General features: G+C 43.3%; 1 protein-coding gene across 3 annotated transcripts in view; it reads left to right on the plus strand.

Annotated features, from left to right (window-relative positions):
• Nucleotides 1–16,284, plus strand: part of LOC138948927 (mechanosensory protein 2-like) — a 99,325-nt gene that overhangs the window by 38,468 nt on the left and 44,573 nt on the right. The gene's annotated exons all lie outside the window — the stretch shown is intronic.

Genomic DNA, 16,284 nt, shown 5'->3' on the forward strand with positions numbered 1-16,284 from the left:
CGTTGCCAGAAGGCATCTATCTGTCGAGGCGTGGTTTTCTTCTTCATTGCGGTATTTACCGTTCACCAAAATCGTCCATCGTTGCCAGAAGGCATCTATCTGTCGAGGCGTGGTTTTCTTCTTCATTGCGGTATTTACCGTTCACCAAAATCGTCCATCGTTGCCAGAAGGCATCTATCTGTCGAGGCGTGGGTTTCTTCTTCATTGCGGTATTTACCGTGTAATCACTACCTTTGCAAGTGCGCCTGTTGCCATCTGGAACTGATATAGTAGTCTATTTTTCTTGTCCTGTCCTTTGTATTTCCTTTTTCCCTTTGCGCTGCGATTTGCGCGTGTTGGTTCTTTAGTTCGAAAGAGTGCACCTTGACCTTCGCTTCGGTGCAACAAGTTGTCCTTCTGCATGAATATCTGTCAATGACTGCTTACAAAAATACTGTGTTAACGTCATCAGAACTTGTGTACTTGTCCCTGCAGGCGATCAGGTTTCTGTGTGTCACGTGCTGTTATTTTGTCGGGTTGTTTTTTTCTCTCTTTTTTTCCCTTTTTTGTTGTCCTACATCCCATTGAATTTCTTTCATTTACGCGTGTCCAACTTCATGTACCACTCGAGCAACAGTTTACATCGATCGAGTCAGACACAGGATGAAAGTATGACGGGAGGATTTGGAGGGAATCAAATGGAGGTCTTATTTCGCCCCTGGGAGGAAAACGAAAGGGGGAGGGAGGGGGTGTGACTCTTTTGAATGTTCCTTGTTAACCTTCACCCGACCGTGAAAGAAGATGGTACGTGGGTAATTTGCTAGAATCGGGGAGAAAACACTCCTGTTCTGTGTGCACTGAAAGTTGAACGACTTTCAAATGGTAGCGTTAATCCTTAACGCAGCAAGACACGTTATGAAGAAGAAGGAGAAGCGGCTCCTTCCGTCTCAGGGAGAAGCAGAAGCAGCTTTCAGATCGTACCGTGAAGCATTCCTTCTCGTGAAAACTGTTTGGCTCACCATTCAAGACCTGGCCAGGCTTTTACATGGGTTAAGACAATCTATCTACTTGGTCAAATACCAAAATTCAACAGCCTGACTGCTTGCTAGGGTAAATTGGATTTTTTTCAAAGAATTAATTTCCTTAAAAACCACTAGTGTCGCTCAGAGAGGCTCAGAACACCCAGACTGTTCCTTTTTGGTATGTGACCAATTGGAGTGATGTTTGGACCAGATCCGAGTTGGTGAGCCGAGAAGGAGGGTGCCTTTCAGTGTGACAGGATAAGACATTTAAGTGTGGCATCGGACATTCAAAGAAATCAGGAGAATGGCTTCCACATCGTAGGTTTAACCTTGACGCTGCGAGGGTTTGACTTTTCAGCGTACGCAATTCTTGGACTTGATGTGTCATTCGTTTAAAATAAAAGGCCTGCTTCTTTGATTGATTCTTCTCGTTGTTCACCTACCCGGGTACCACGTGCAGCTGGTTTGTTTAGTGAGGTCAAGACACAAAAAAAGCAATTTGATGTGAGCAATCAGTCTGAGTGCAATCCCATGACAAGCGTATACAAGCTTACGACACAATGTTGCATTGTTGGGCATTCCATTTGCACCTATCATGACAAGAACAAGAACAAATACTTTATTGTCTGTTTAAAACAAACCCAGACATTTGTCTTTAGGCCTGCCTCGCAAGTACAAAAAAGACACCACACAAAGACATATACAGATAAAATATCAGATTAAACATCGTGAACTGTTTGGATTTTCTGGTTGACATAACACCATCATCCTCATCCATGCACGCTCCTCCGTTTTCAGACAGCGTACAAACACATCTTCAAAAATGTATGCAAATTCCATGGATCTATGAAAGTTAATCTGAAAGGATATTGAAGATGGCCAGTGTTTGAAGACAACGCTGAGCGTCAGGCGTTGACGTCACCATGAGGTCTCCATCTCCAACAGCCCAGGCGGTATTTTTGGAAGAGTGGCGTTGCAATTTTAAGGAAACTATTGTGCTCAGCAAGAGTTTGAACGATAGTGTGAACCTGCCCCCACCGCCGTAGCCGCCTTTTCCTGATCCCACAGTGCAAGCGTCTTCTGGCACGGGGTTTGTCACGGAGGGGAGGGATAGAGAAGAAGAAAAATCGATGCAGAAAGGAGGAAAAGACAGTGAAGAGCCCTGAAAATAACCCGCCAGTCTCTATCACCCCTTTGCCCTTTTAGCTGTCTTGGGTCATCGGCGCCGGCGGGCTAAAACTCAAGAAACGCTGGCTGTCCTGTTTTTGTGTTGGGCCGTAGTGTCAGTGTGGTGACGACGGAAAAATGACGATGGGTCGACCTAGAGAGACAGAGAGAGACAGGGACAGAGAGCGACAGAGACAAGAGAGAGAAGGGTATAGCTTCTTATACGGGGGTGTTTAGAGCTTGGTAGTAGCCCCAAGCTCTATCCAGGAATTAGGACAACAAATTCAAAGAGAAATGTGGCACACGACTGTGATTACTGGTAGCTACAGTCAATGCAAGGCGATGGTGGTTCCATTTAGTTCAAATCACTGATTGTGGTTTTTGAGGAAAGTACTCTGGACAGACCAAACATCCCCCGCCCCCCCCCCCCCCCCCCCTCATCTCTGTTCACTCATGTTGCCCTTACCACGGTCTTGTGTCATCGGCACCAGAAGGCCAAACGCCAGAAAACGCTGAGGGTGGCAAGAAAGGATGCAAGAGAGAGGGAGGGAGAGAGAGAGAGAGAGAGAGAGAGAGAGGGGGAGAGAGAGAGAGGGAGAGAGAGAGAGGGAGAGAGAGGGAGGGAGAGAGAGAGGGAGGGAGAGAGAGAGAGAGGGAAAGAGAGAGAGAGAGGGAGGGAGAGAGGGAGGGAGAGAGGGAGAGAGAGAGGGAGAGAGAGAGAGAGGGAGGGAGAGAGGGAGAGAGAGAGGGAGAGAGAGAGGGAGAGAAAGAGGGGGGGAGGGGAGCATCTTTTTGTACGATTGGTGATGTTAGAGCTTGAGGCGTGGATTAGTTGGTGGTAGCTTTCTTTCTTTATTTGGTGTTTAACGTCGTTTTCAACCACGAAGGTTATATCGCAACGGGGAAAGGGGGGAGATGGGATAGAGCCACTTGTCAATTGTTTCTTGTTCACAAAAGCACTAATCAAAAATTTGCTCCAGGGGCTTGCAACGTAGTACAATGTATTACCTTACTGGGAGAATGCAAGTTTCCAGTACAAAGGACTTAACATTTCTTACATACTGCTTGACTAAAATCTTTACAAAAATTGACTATATTCTATACAAGAAACACTTAACAAGGGTAAAAAGAGAAACAGAATCCGTTAGTCGCCTCTTACGACATGCTGGGGAGCATCGGGTAAATTCTTCCCCCTAACCCGCGGGGGGTTGGTGGTAGCTCAAAGCTCTGTCCAGGAATAAGGACTAAGAAGGGAAAACATTAACATTTTAAAAAGTGAAAAGAGTCGTGGCACGAGGTTTGAAGTAAGATCGCTTTCAGTTGGTGTACTTAAAAGTTCTGTCCAGAAATAAGGACTTGGCTTGAATGAAGGCGTGTTTTCAGAGAAAACTGCGTCATAATTCTACATCAAATGGAGTCATTAATTGTGGTTGAGAAGAATTCAATATTTGTCGACGATTGTGGTGTTTTATCAAGTTCTTTGCCCTCGTGCAACATTTGAGAGGACGGGCGAACATGTGAGGTTGGTTTTTGGGAGGAGGGCGGCAACGCGCAAGTAGTCTAAAGAATCTAATCACAGAGAAGGCCTCCTTTACCAACTTGCTGCATCTCTCACACACGCTGCAAAAAAACAAAAAAACGTAGACATCCCCCACACTTGGAGACTCTTGACAAGGCCCTCGCATGTCCAAGGACAATCGATCACTACTTAGTCAACGCTTGTCACGTGCTAACCAGCCTTGTAGACCCCGTGTATGTCTGTGAACATTAAAGACGCAATGCGTCATCCCGCCAATCCGTGCAGATCCTTGACTGTCTCGTACATTTGAGGCGTCTATTCATGGCTTCCTCTGTACCAGTCTCGTACATTTTAGGCGTCTATTCATGGTTTCCTCTGGACCAGCTCTTCGCTGCCAAGAGGCATTTAGTCGTCTATTCAGTTTCTGAGGTAGGGTTTCATCTCACGCAGATAGTGCCCCAAGGTGTTAGCCTACACGGGGCAAGAAAAAGTAGAACTGCTAATTTATTAGAATTGATGAACGACGGCCGGTCAGTGGAAGGGTGGTCAAGTTTTTCGATGGGGAAACGAAAATCTAGCAGAATCTTTCTTTTAAACTCTGAAGAGATTTGACTGTGGGTTTTGCTGAGGATGCAACCAGTGTAAAGGGGTGCGCTCATAGGACTTTGCGAAGCAGTTGTGTTGATTATTCAGAACCAGTCTCTGAGCATGCATGACCACACTAGAAGCCACTGCAATTGCAAAACTCACGATGCACATAGTAACTTGACAGCGTTACTGGAGTTTTAATGTTTGCAACCCAGGTATTACGGTTTCATGAGAATGCTGCATGAAAATGGGCATGATTTTGTTTATTAGCCCTTACCTTGTGTGTGTGATGTACGTTTATCGCGGGACTCTTCTTACCAAAAGTGGGGGTGCCTTGTTTATCCATTTATGAAATGTGTATGACTTTGATCTTAGTCTCGTCGCTGAACTCTGAGAAGAAGACAGTGTCCAACGTAAGTGATTTCAAGGCATGATCACAAAACTGCGATTGTGTTAACAATTAACAAACAATTTCATAATTGCAGAGTCGATAGAGGTTTTGTAAAAAGACGTATTAGCTTACTGAACGCAGCATTTCTCAACGAGTTTTGTGAGCTCTTTCCCCAGCCAGTTACTGTCATCGATGACAAATTCTTTTGGCAGCCCAACCAAACCCAATAGCATCGACCAGCACCATTCATTCTAGACTCACTTTGACAAACTTTTAATATTACTCAGGAATGGGGGGGAGGGGGGGGGGAATCCCCAGCTCCTGTCCATTTATACTGTTCACACATGCAAAGTACTTTGACCTTTATTTGCTCTCGTTTTCGACATAGGCCTCATTACTTTGATGGGGATCGAAAAAGAGGCCCCATGATCGATGGATTGCAATGTTGGCTCCCTTTCCTCTTCATTTGGGGTCTCTGGCAAAAGACAGCCACCGATAATACCACTGCTGCTGATAGAGTGGATGCGCTATTTCGGGATGTGTGTCAATGGTTGGTTTGGGGGTAGAGTTTTGCATGAGGGCATCGTAGCTTCTACTGCTGCATGCTTTTGGTGGGCACAGTAAGTTGTGTCTATGTCCATGCGAGGATGAAGACAGTGATGGTGGGAAGGGGAGGAAGAGGGGTGGGGGGGGCAAGGATGAGAGATAGCAGGAATTGAGAAGGGGGCAGCTATTGGAGGTACGTTTGAAGTTATTTTGGGTACGTTAAGTGTAGAAAGGTCAGAAGTACGTTTTGCTTCTCTCGTGTGTGTGTGTGTGTGTGTGTGTGTGTCAGTGTGTGTGTGTGTGACCTGGACTTTGTTTCTGGTCTAATTCCTTCTATCATTTGCTATTTCATCTCCCTCTTCCTCATATATCACTCCAGCATGACTGTACTTGTGTCCAACTCCTCTCCTCGGCCGGTAATCGCGACTGTTCGGTCATTCTGTCATTGCACCATAATTATCTTCTTCTGGTAGAAAAATAACATGCGATAACACTCTGATTGAACGGAGTCATGCCAGTGAGTATGGACCGAGCTCGAGCAAGGCATTCTGACACAAGTTTCCTGTTCTGCAGGTCTGTTTACCACTGACTCTGTCTTGGTCTATCTCTTGATCGGACGAGTTGAACCTTTGCCAGCTGGTACATTAGATGATGTCTTGCGCTTCAGAGAACGAAATAGCGGCTTCCTACTGTGGGTGAACGGGTGGAATGAGTTGTTTTCGCAGCGGGTTGATGGATCTTCTGGGTGATTGAGTTTTGCAGGTGCATGTCGATTTTTTGTTCCATTACTTTGTCCTCGAGGGCTTTATAGACACGTCTTTTTTCAAGCGCCGACTTATGAACTCTTGTACACGTTAATATTTTCTCTTTTTTTGTTTTTGTTGGACGGACATAAAATGATTACATATGCATGCTGATTCGTATTGACTTCGTGCGCAGTTATGGGCTGCACTTTTGCTTTATCATTTTTTTTTACGGGGGTAATTCCTTGCAAGTTCAGTGGCCAACTGAGACAGAAAGGGTCAGTAAGCCCCTTTGACTGCGCTGACGTAGGCTGGGTGGTCAGCCAGAAGAGATGAGATGCAAGCACTGAGCGAGTCTGTATATAACTCAGTGAATCCAAGCCAGCCGTGTGGTTTTGGCATGCCAGGTGTATCTGCTTAGGCTGGAGTGCATGTTCTTTATTCAGTCCTGCTTCTCGTTTGTTTGTTTGTTTGCTTAACACCCAGCCGACCACGAAGGGCCATATCAGGGCGGCGCTGCTTTGACATTATAGCGTGCGCCACACACAAGACAGAAGTCGCAGCACAGGCTTCATGTCTCACCCAGTCACATTATTCTGACACCGGACCAACCAGTCCTAGCACTAACCCCATAATGCCAGATGCCAGGCGGAGCAGCCACTAGATTGCCAATTTTTGAGTCACTTGAGAAAAAGTGACTCTATGTAATCGGTCAGTGTTAGTCTGTCCGGCCGGCCGTCCGGCCGGCCGTCCGGCCGGCCGTCCGTAGACACCACCTTAACGTTGGACTTTTCTCGGAAACTATCAAAGCGATCGGGCTCATATTTTGTTTAGTCGTGACCTCCAATGACCTCTACACTTTAACGATGGTTTCGTTGACCTTTGACCTTTTTCAAGGTCACAGGTCAGCGTCAAAGGAAAAATTAGACATTTTATATCTTTTCTCGGAAACTATCAAAGCGATCGGGCTCATATTTTGTTTAGTCGTGACCTCCAATGACCTCTACACTTTAACGATGGTTTCGTTGACCTTTGACCTTTTTCAAGGTCACAGGTCAGCGTCAAAGGAAAAATTAGACATTTTATATCTTTGACAAAGTTCATCGGATGTGATTGAAACTTTGTAGGATTATTCTTTACATCAAAGTATTTACATCTGTAGCCTTTTACGAACGTTATCAGAAAAACAAGGGAGATAACTAGCCTTTTCTGTTCGGCAACACACAACTTAACGTTGGGCTTTTCTCGGAAACTATAAAAGTGACCGGGCTCAAATTTTATGTGAACGTGACTCATTGTGTTGTGAATAGCAATTTCTTCCTGTCCATCTGATGCCTCATATAATATTCAGAACTGCGAAAGTGACTCGATCGAGCGTTTGCTCTTCTTGTAAAGTCTTAGGTATGACCTGGCCGGGGTTCGAACCCACGACCTCCCGATCACGGAGCGGACGCCTTACCACTAGGCCAACCTAGCCGGTCGCTAATCGTTGATATCTTATGATGGCCATGTGAAGATGGTAGTAAATGTCCTAGAACGCAGCAATTCCTTTTATCCTACAGACAGTAGAATTTTGTTTTGCTTGACCAGTAAGAAAGATTGCTAAATGAAGTTTGCCATTTGTCGACTTGTGATTCTGGAAAGCGGTGTATTTAGATACCCCTTGGTTTCAATTATAACACAAGTTTTGTTGTAATATGTATCAGCCGACAATGAATAAAATCTAAGCTTCTTTATTGAATCAGTGAATGGGACCATGAATTACCGGTATTAATACACCAAGAGTTGTTAGTTTCTGAAACCGTTAGGTATGTGCTGCAGTATTAAATATACCCAGAAACCGAAATGGACGGAACAAAATCTACGGGTACGGACAAGAACCAGGTAGACAGGAGAAAAATAACAAAACAAGTACAACTAAAGAGAAGACGAAAAAGGTGTATCAAAAGCAGTAGTGGAAGAATTGTGGGAAAGCAAGGAGCAAGGGAGAAAACACACACGCTGGAAGACGGTATCAGGTGCATTTTTTCCCTTCTCGCTCACAATCGATAGGTTCTGACCAGGTCTGTTTCCCTCCAGGATTACTCGCAATGTTTGTAGCCGTTAATTGATTTATCAGGGGTCGGTATGGTCGGCCACCTTCCGTGCCCAGCATGGAACAGAATTTCATTTTTTGTTTTGTGCGAAGCTGTCGAATGTATTATGATGGAGTGATTTTTGTTTTTGTTTGTTGGTTTGTTTATTGAAGTTCAAACACGTCATCTCTTCTCTTTTATATACGAGGATACTCATTTTACTTCATAGGTGCGCAAGTCAGCCTGCCTGTTTGTCTGTCTGATATGACGAGAGCAAGAGACAAAGAGAGAGAGAGAATCGAACTTGACTCTTCCAAATGACTTCTCTCTCTCTCTCTCTCTCTCTCTCTCTCTCTCTCTCTCTCTCTCTCTCTCTCTCTCTCTCTCTCCGTGTGAGAATCCGTGTGTGAGCGCGAGCGTACGTTTGTGTGTGTGGCAGAGAGAGAGAGAGAGAGAGAGAGAGAGAGAGAGAGAGAGAGAGAGAGAGAGAGAGAGGTCATTTGGATGTGTTTGCAGAGATGGTTATGTTTATTTCTTCTGTAAATTATATCCCCTTGTCTAAAGGGCTTTTAAAGCTGAGGACAATAAACTCTCAAAGCGTCTCTCTCTCTCTCTCTCTCTCTCTCTCTCTCTCTCTCTCTCTCTCTCTCTCTCTCTCTCTCTCTCTCTCTCTCTCTCTCTCTCTCTCTCTCGCTCGCTGCATCTGTAATTTACACTTACGCAAGAAAATTTGCCATCACTTTTTCTGTCGATTTCACTAGTGCTGTTGTGTAGTTTTTCCCTACACACCCCATCTGTCAAAATAACTCTCGGGGTCGCCAGACTCAAAATAAGTGTCAGTCAGGCGTAAGATTCCAATATAGATCGCGCCAAGCCGCACGTGCTGTTGGCACTGAGTGGTCTTCATTTTGAATATAGTGTACACTGGGAAACAGATGGAGGGGTATATATTAAAACGTAGGTCACACTGATGGCCCACTGTCAGTGCAATAGAAACTGCTGGCAACAATTTGATTTGTGAAAATGTGAACCTTTCCTCGCGAAACCACGGTAGTATCATGTCTGATAACTGCTAAAGGTACAGTCAGAGCTCTAACAAGCCAGAAAAACCCCAGTGCAAATGGCGTGTTTTTTGCTGTTTTCAAAATATCACAGGCCTGTTGAGTTTTCAAAATGTCGAATTTTGACCTTCGGATGTAAGTTCAGTGACGTCTAGGAGGTCATTTTCCCGAACAGAAATCGTGCAGAGAATTTTACTGCAAATCCGTGTACTTGGCTGTTTTTAAAATGTCATAGATCTGTCGAGTTTTTGACTTTCGTATGTAAGTTCAGTGCCGTCGGGAGGGTCTTTTTTCTAATATGTCCAATGATAGAACTACATCATGATTGATAGAACCTTTTGAGCTTTAAGCAACCTTTCGTGGGAACAGGTCTCAAATACGTCAATCAATCAATCAATATGAGGCTTATATCGCGCGTATTCCGTGGGTACAGTTCTAAGCGCAGGGATTTTTTTAATTTTTTTATTAATTTTTTTTTTATTATTAATTTTTTTTTATGCAATTTATATCGCGCACATATTCAAGGCGCAGGGAATTATTTATGCCGTGTGACAATAGTTTCATCGGCTGCTGGTCAACGGTGTCGGCGATTGTCGGTAGTAGGTGTAAAGGAAGAGTACCAGTGTTATGGTTAGTGATAAGGTTACAAGTTACATTGTCATCATTTTCACGAGTTTTCATTCACAAACACCTGAGAAATAAATCTCATATTCCCCATGCAATATATCGAGGTGGTGAATGGGTTTGAGCTTTCAGGTAAAACGTGGATTGTCAAAGTAAAAGCCAATCAGGCTGATTGTTTGATGTGTGGAACCATCGCGGCTTTGGATTTGTGTTTCCGAGGACAACGATTGTAAGCATTCACTCTCAAAGACCCAATCAATGTTGATAATTACCGCGGCGACTCATGGTCAATTTGCAACTTATCTCTGTAATCGCAAAATCCACAACGAAAAGTCATAAACACTTAAAAAGAAAAGAAATATGCTCAACACTTACTGAACTCACACGTATGATCGCAGCTCTGTACTGGCATTTTCAGACTGGAAGAAAAGCGTCAACAAGCTACGTTTGACGTCACATACAAGGTTGACGTGTTATCTCGAGCTACTGTGACGATGCTTTGTGGCCCGGAGTTGGATTCTAAAAATTCGTCTCCCTGTGGGTTATTGTGCATTTTGTTGCACAACCAAAATGATGACAAAAACGATGTTTGGTGGCTTGTCGTCAGACCAGCATTTTGTTGTTGGTCCTCGGGGAGCATATCGCCTTTTGTCTCATATTTATCAACCGCGGCCTTCGGCCTTGGTCGATAAAGATGAAACAAAAGACGATATGGTCCCCTTGGACCAACAAAAAACCTGGTCTGTCAACAAGCCACCAAACATCTTATAAGGTCCAGAAAATGTCAGTGTGTCTGTTATTAGGTGGACACGGTGTTTGTGCTTCTTCAATAGACGTGATTATGCAGTGTTGTGGGAGAGCGTTCGTTTAAGCTTGTTTTTATTTACTTTTCGCTGTATAAAATCGTCTCGTTGGAAGGAGTTGTGCACATGCAGAGCTGTTCCCCGACTCGGGGGACAATAGGTCAGTTGGACTGGGATTAAACATGTGTATAGGTCCGTCTGTCTTGGCCCGTTACAAAAAATGTTGGTCTGGCAGAAGACCTTCTGAATGTCCAAACTATCGAATGGTGGACAGGGTAGGTGTCCGATCAAAAAGGTATACGTCAGAGACCGAAGACCGAGACCCGGCTGAGAACAACCCTGCATAGGGGAAGGGCTCCTAATATGGACCGGCTCCTAATATGGACCACCTCCTGATCTGACAAACTAACGGCGCTAGAGCGCTCAAAACAATTCCATTGGCTGCATTCACCCTCTCTGGATACATGGCACATGTCAAAATAGTTGCAGAAACACAGACCTCAAACCCGTTTGGCTTTTTCTTCTTTTTTTCACTTTTGGCTGAGTTCACTCTAAATTTGCCGCCTAAAACGAACTCGTTTCTGTCCACACCCAAAGCTTTTATCACACAAAAATTGCTATATATGACAGCTAAAACCGTATATAGTGCTATATGTCTTATGTAAAAACAATGTTCTGTTTGTATTATTGTTATGTACCACGCCTGAATTTCTCTATGAGATAATAAAGTATTCTTATTCTTATTCTTCTTATTCTTATTTGTTACATTCTAGCAGTGTTGACCCCGAGTTTCTACTGCAAACAACAAATAATAGCAAAATCTCAAAGTATGTGCGAGTCCACTAATATGGACCACCTTCAACAAATCGAAGAAAATAAAAGCTAAAGGCTATTTTCATTAATTCATTAAGAAGCTTGCTGAAAATAACCTATAACTAGCCGTCGAGATTTAAAAAAAATGCAACAAAAAGTCTTCTTTTCATGGAAGTTGATAATTTCACTTATTTTCACTCTGTTTTTGATAAGCTTCTTTAGTTTCCTGGTGTGCTTCAAATAATGCTCGCATCAACTCAAAACAGATAAATCTAGAGCATATTTTAATTAGGCTGACTTGTACACTAAGTAGTATTATGTTATTTTGAAATATAGGGGGCTTTTTACAGTGATTCGTGAAGGCCGCTTCACTGGTCCATATTAGGCGCCCAGGCTCCTAATATGGACCCTTTGTGATTTTTCTGTATTTAATTTTTGCTGAATGTCTATCAAAGCTATTTCACTCTAATTAGGCCTAACGGTTAACCTAAGAGAGAAGGACTATCAAACATAAAATAAAACTTCTTCGCAAGAAAACAAGCTAGTTATCAGCAGGAAACAAAAAGTGGTCCATATTAGGAGCCCTTCCCCTACTTATGACTGCATGGTGTAACGAGTGAAGAACTGATGCTGCAACGCTGTAGGTGTGTGAGTTATGCATTGTAATGCTTACCGTAAAGCCATTTATTACTCGAACTTGAAGTCGACTTCGCGAAGTCTTTATACCGAAGCTTTGTGCAGCGAGCATTCGTCGAGTCGACTTCGCCCAATTAATATAGGGCTTAACGCGGTAAAGGTTTATACTATTTGGCTGAAATAGTGTATAATTATGTGAGAAGCGTTGTTGAAGGGATTAAACTGGTGGAGCGTGAGAAGAAAATATATGCAATGCTAAGAGTGTTAAATAAGGAAAAAATGCTTCTTGGTGATGTTTTGTCTCTGCTTTGTCTGCCACGCGGCAATATAACTTCCTTATGTTACAGTCGCGGACCAGGAATTCTGTGAAATTTAATCCCCCCCCAGTTCTACTGACTAAATCTTTGGTAAATGTGTTTTCATCCCGTAGACATTCCATGTAAGCGTGTTACTGTGGTAGCAGGCCCTTCTTGCAAAAATTAAAATAGTTCAGGAGATAGCAGAAAAGTGCAGCATGACACTTTTCAGTCATACGACGATGTATTGAAGCCAGGGTTGAATGGTCAAATGGGTCAACTTGATACATGTGTACAATGTGATAGGAGATCGGTGGGACGAAAGGGTGTCGGTACGTCATTTCCTGCTTTGAGGGCCAGAGTCAACGAGGCCAAGGACCCGCCGGAAATTGTCAGACAAGAACAGAGAAAATGAAGAAACCGTGTTTTGTAATGATCATACAGCCATAATTATATGGTTCCATCCTTTTAACGAGACTAAACCGATGCTGAAGCGCTCAGAACAGACCACGTAGGCCTACAGTGATAGTTATGCATGGCATGTGGCTTCTCCGGACATCTGTAGATCAGTTTAACTGTAGATGACTACCCTGGACGTGTTTCGATCTTTAGAGCTCAGAACAACCTGTAAACGCTCACAGTAGACATTGAACATTTACAGTTACACGGTGTCTGCGGCTTCTCCGAATTTACGTTGCTGCATTGTTCTCTGGAGAAATATCGTGAATGTGTTCAGGTCGGCTTCGGAACAAGGACCCTCCCAGTCCCATTGTGAAGGAACAAGCGCGTATTTTCTTGTGCTTCTAGAACAAGCAAGTATAATTATCCTAGCGCCGCATTGCTGCTCTTTGTGAGAGATACTTCTGTGCCGCCAATGCCATCGGGACTTATATATCTGTGAACCGTCCATGCACAAACTTGCTACATTAGTGCGCCATTACCCTGGTTTTACTACATTAGCGCGCTATTAGTATAGCCTGGTTTTGGGTAGTGGACAATGTTCACAAGAACGGGATGATTTGTCTTGTAATAGAAAACTGACCGTAATGGTCGTTTGGTAGATGCGGCATTAGGCCTAAATGGATCCACACTTTGTTTCTGTCGAATGTAGTGGTACTTGGGGTCTATTGTTAGTTTTGTAAAATGTTGTGGCATGTAGGGTCCAACATTCCGTTTTGTAAAATGTTGTGGGATTGGACGTCGATATTTGGTTCTGTAAAATACAGTGGCATTTTGAATCAGCATTTAGTTGTGTAAAATGTAGTGGCATTTGGCTAATCGTATCGGTAAGCCAGGCCGCAGTTATTGATTGTCGTGCTCAGAATGTTAAGATTTTTTCGGCGTTGTGGATTCATTTTTTGAGAAGGAAAGTCATGCATACAGTTTATACAGTCATAGAGTGAGCCGTCTTTGTGTAAGAGATGTGTACGAGGCTGACAAATCGCTAATCGTCATGTACATTAGTGTCTGCAGTGTCTTCAGCTCTCCTTTTTGTGAATACAAAGACGTTTCTGAAAGATTAATCATGCATGACATCTTTGTATTCAGCAAAATTAGGGTCTAGTTTACTATTAAAATTGGGAGATGTGACAGTTCAACCCCGCTCCCCATTTCAAGTCTTCTTAGTGTGATGATGATGTTCAGATATTTAGTGGCAGCAATGGCCAGTTAGGGGCAATATTTGTTAAAACGTTCAGTGGCAGCAATTATGGCCAGTTAGGGACATGATTTGCTAAAACGCGATCATTTTTTTTATTGTAGTCAGATATGCTTAGCTATTAGGAGAGGGTCTTTCTTGGTATCTCTAGTGTAGTCTTCGGTGAACCTGTATTTAAATTAAAGGCTATGACTACAGTAAGTAAACCAGCGTCTTCAATTAAAAAGCGAAACGATCTGGCAACAGACCGAATGGGGGTTCATTATGCCTTGTGCTGCCGGGATAATGATGATGATTCTTGATTTGAAAGGGCCATCCATTCATTCGTATGGTTGGCCATTCAGGACCAATCAATCTGTGCTATTTTTGCTATTGTATAATTGAATGATTTGAAAGGCATTAGGTTGATTTTTGGTGCGGGCAATGCTGACTGGTTTTGATTTGACTATTGCTGTAGTAGATATTGTAAATCGAAACTTTCTGTGTTTTCGTTTCATGTTGCCGAACCAGTTCAAACAGTCCGACTCTGAACTTCAGGCTACAAAACATTATACCAGTTTGTGACAAGCAGGCAATCCCAGAATTCCATAATCTATATTGATTGCGCTCAGATACTGGAAGAGAATTAAATTGAGTTGTCACATCCATTTTCGTCAGGATATTCCTTTTTCTTTTTGCGGGATCAGATTTCAGTAAACACAAGGGTTTGTCGCTGTAACGTGTATAAATGAGAGGGGAAATATTTATTGCGCGCAGACAGCAGACTGTTGGTGTACCCCTGCCTGGCACTGGGCAGTAATCAGGCAAATAATTGACCAGTGTTGTATCTAGGTCGATATAATCATGGCACGTGATGTACAGATTTAAGGGACAATGTTGACACATTCCGGTGTCGTTGTCATGGACGTTTACTAACTGTTCACATAAATACACAAAGGTGCTTATATAAGCTTTCTGTATGCTCATGCCATTCGTCATCACAGCAAGTGGATGTGGTTTGTCCAGAGATGTGTAGCTTCTGTGGTTTGTAGAGAGATGTGTAGCGTCTGTGGTTTGTAGAGATATGTGTAGCGTATGTGGTTTGTAGAGAGATTTGTAACTTCTGTGGTTTGTAGAGAGATGTGTAGCTCAAGTTTTGTGGTTTGTAGAGAGATGTGTAGCTTCTGTGGGTCGCAGAGAGTTGTGTAGCTTTTGTGATATGAAGAGAGATTTGTAGCTTCTGTTGAATGCAGAACATCCATGCTGGGTTGGCAAGCAGGCCATTTGAGAAAGTAATTGCAAAAGATATCTGTAGATTTGGTCAAAATACTGTTTACCTCAAACGACACACAAACCCGGCTTGAGAGAATGATGTTGCGTGTAGAGGAGGCTGGAATCTGGAATAACATGATCAAAAGTAATGAGTTTTGTTTGGTTGTTCGTTCATGGGCTGAAACTCCCACGGCTTTTACGTGTATGACCGTTTTTACCCCGCCATTTAGGCAGCCATACGCCGCTTTCGGAGGAAGCATGCTGGGTATTTTCGTGTTTCTATAACCCACCGAACTCTGACATGGATTACAGGATCTTTTTCGTGCGCACTTGGTCTTGTGCTTGCGTGTACACACGGGGGGTGTTCGGACACCGAGGAGAGTCTGCACACAAAGTTGACTCTGAGAAATAAATCTCTCGCCGAACGTGGGGACGAACTCACGCTGACAGCGGCCAACTGGATACAAATCCAGCGCGCTACCGACTGAGCTACATCCCCGGTAATGAGTTTTCATGAAAAAGCTCATCCAGGAGTGACTGGCCGGATTGAACGATTCTGCATGAAACTATATATCTTGCATCTTGTGTGATCGTATTACGTAGAGTATGAATAATAGTACGAGATAATACTAGAATTTATAATGCGCACATGTCTCACCACAAGGCGACTCAAGTCGCATCGAATGTCGAATCGAATGCATTTTTTCGTTGAAGTATCAACAGTTGGAAAGCTTTAAGATTTTATTTGATCCGTATTAAAGTTTATTTGGGAAGTTTGAAGAATAGATCTATCGTCATCTTATCGAATTGAATTATTGTGAAGATGTTGAGAAAGAGCGTTGTTGCTGCGCTTTAATGGAACTAGAATCGGAGTAGTCGGGCCGCTTTAAATGGCGCACATTGCAACATTAATAATAAAGTACACCGCCTGCTATTGCCGACGACACAGAGAGTGCAAATAGATCATTAGCAAGATCCCCACGGTGGGAACATTTCATTTCATTGTTGTGCATTATTTGTGTCATTGTGAGTTAATGGGCTGTGAAAATATTGATCAGTGATCGCAGCTGAAGCATCAGGAACAGCTTTTAACAATAATCTGTAGCATGAACG

This window comes from Littorina saxatilis, linkage group LG15 (genome assembly GCF_037325665.1).
Source record: "Littorina saxatilis isolate snail1 linkage group LG15, US_GU_Lsax_2.0, whole genome shotgun sequence".
Classification (NCBI taxonomy): Eukaryota; Metazoa; Mollusca; class Gastropoda; order Littorinimorpha; family Littorinidae; genus Littorina; species Littorina saxatilis.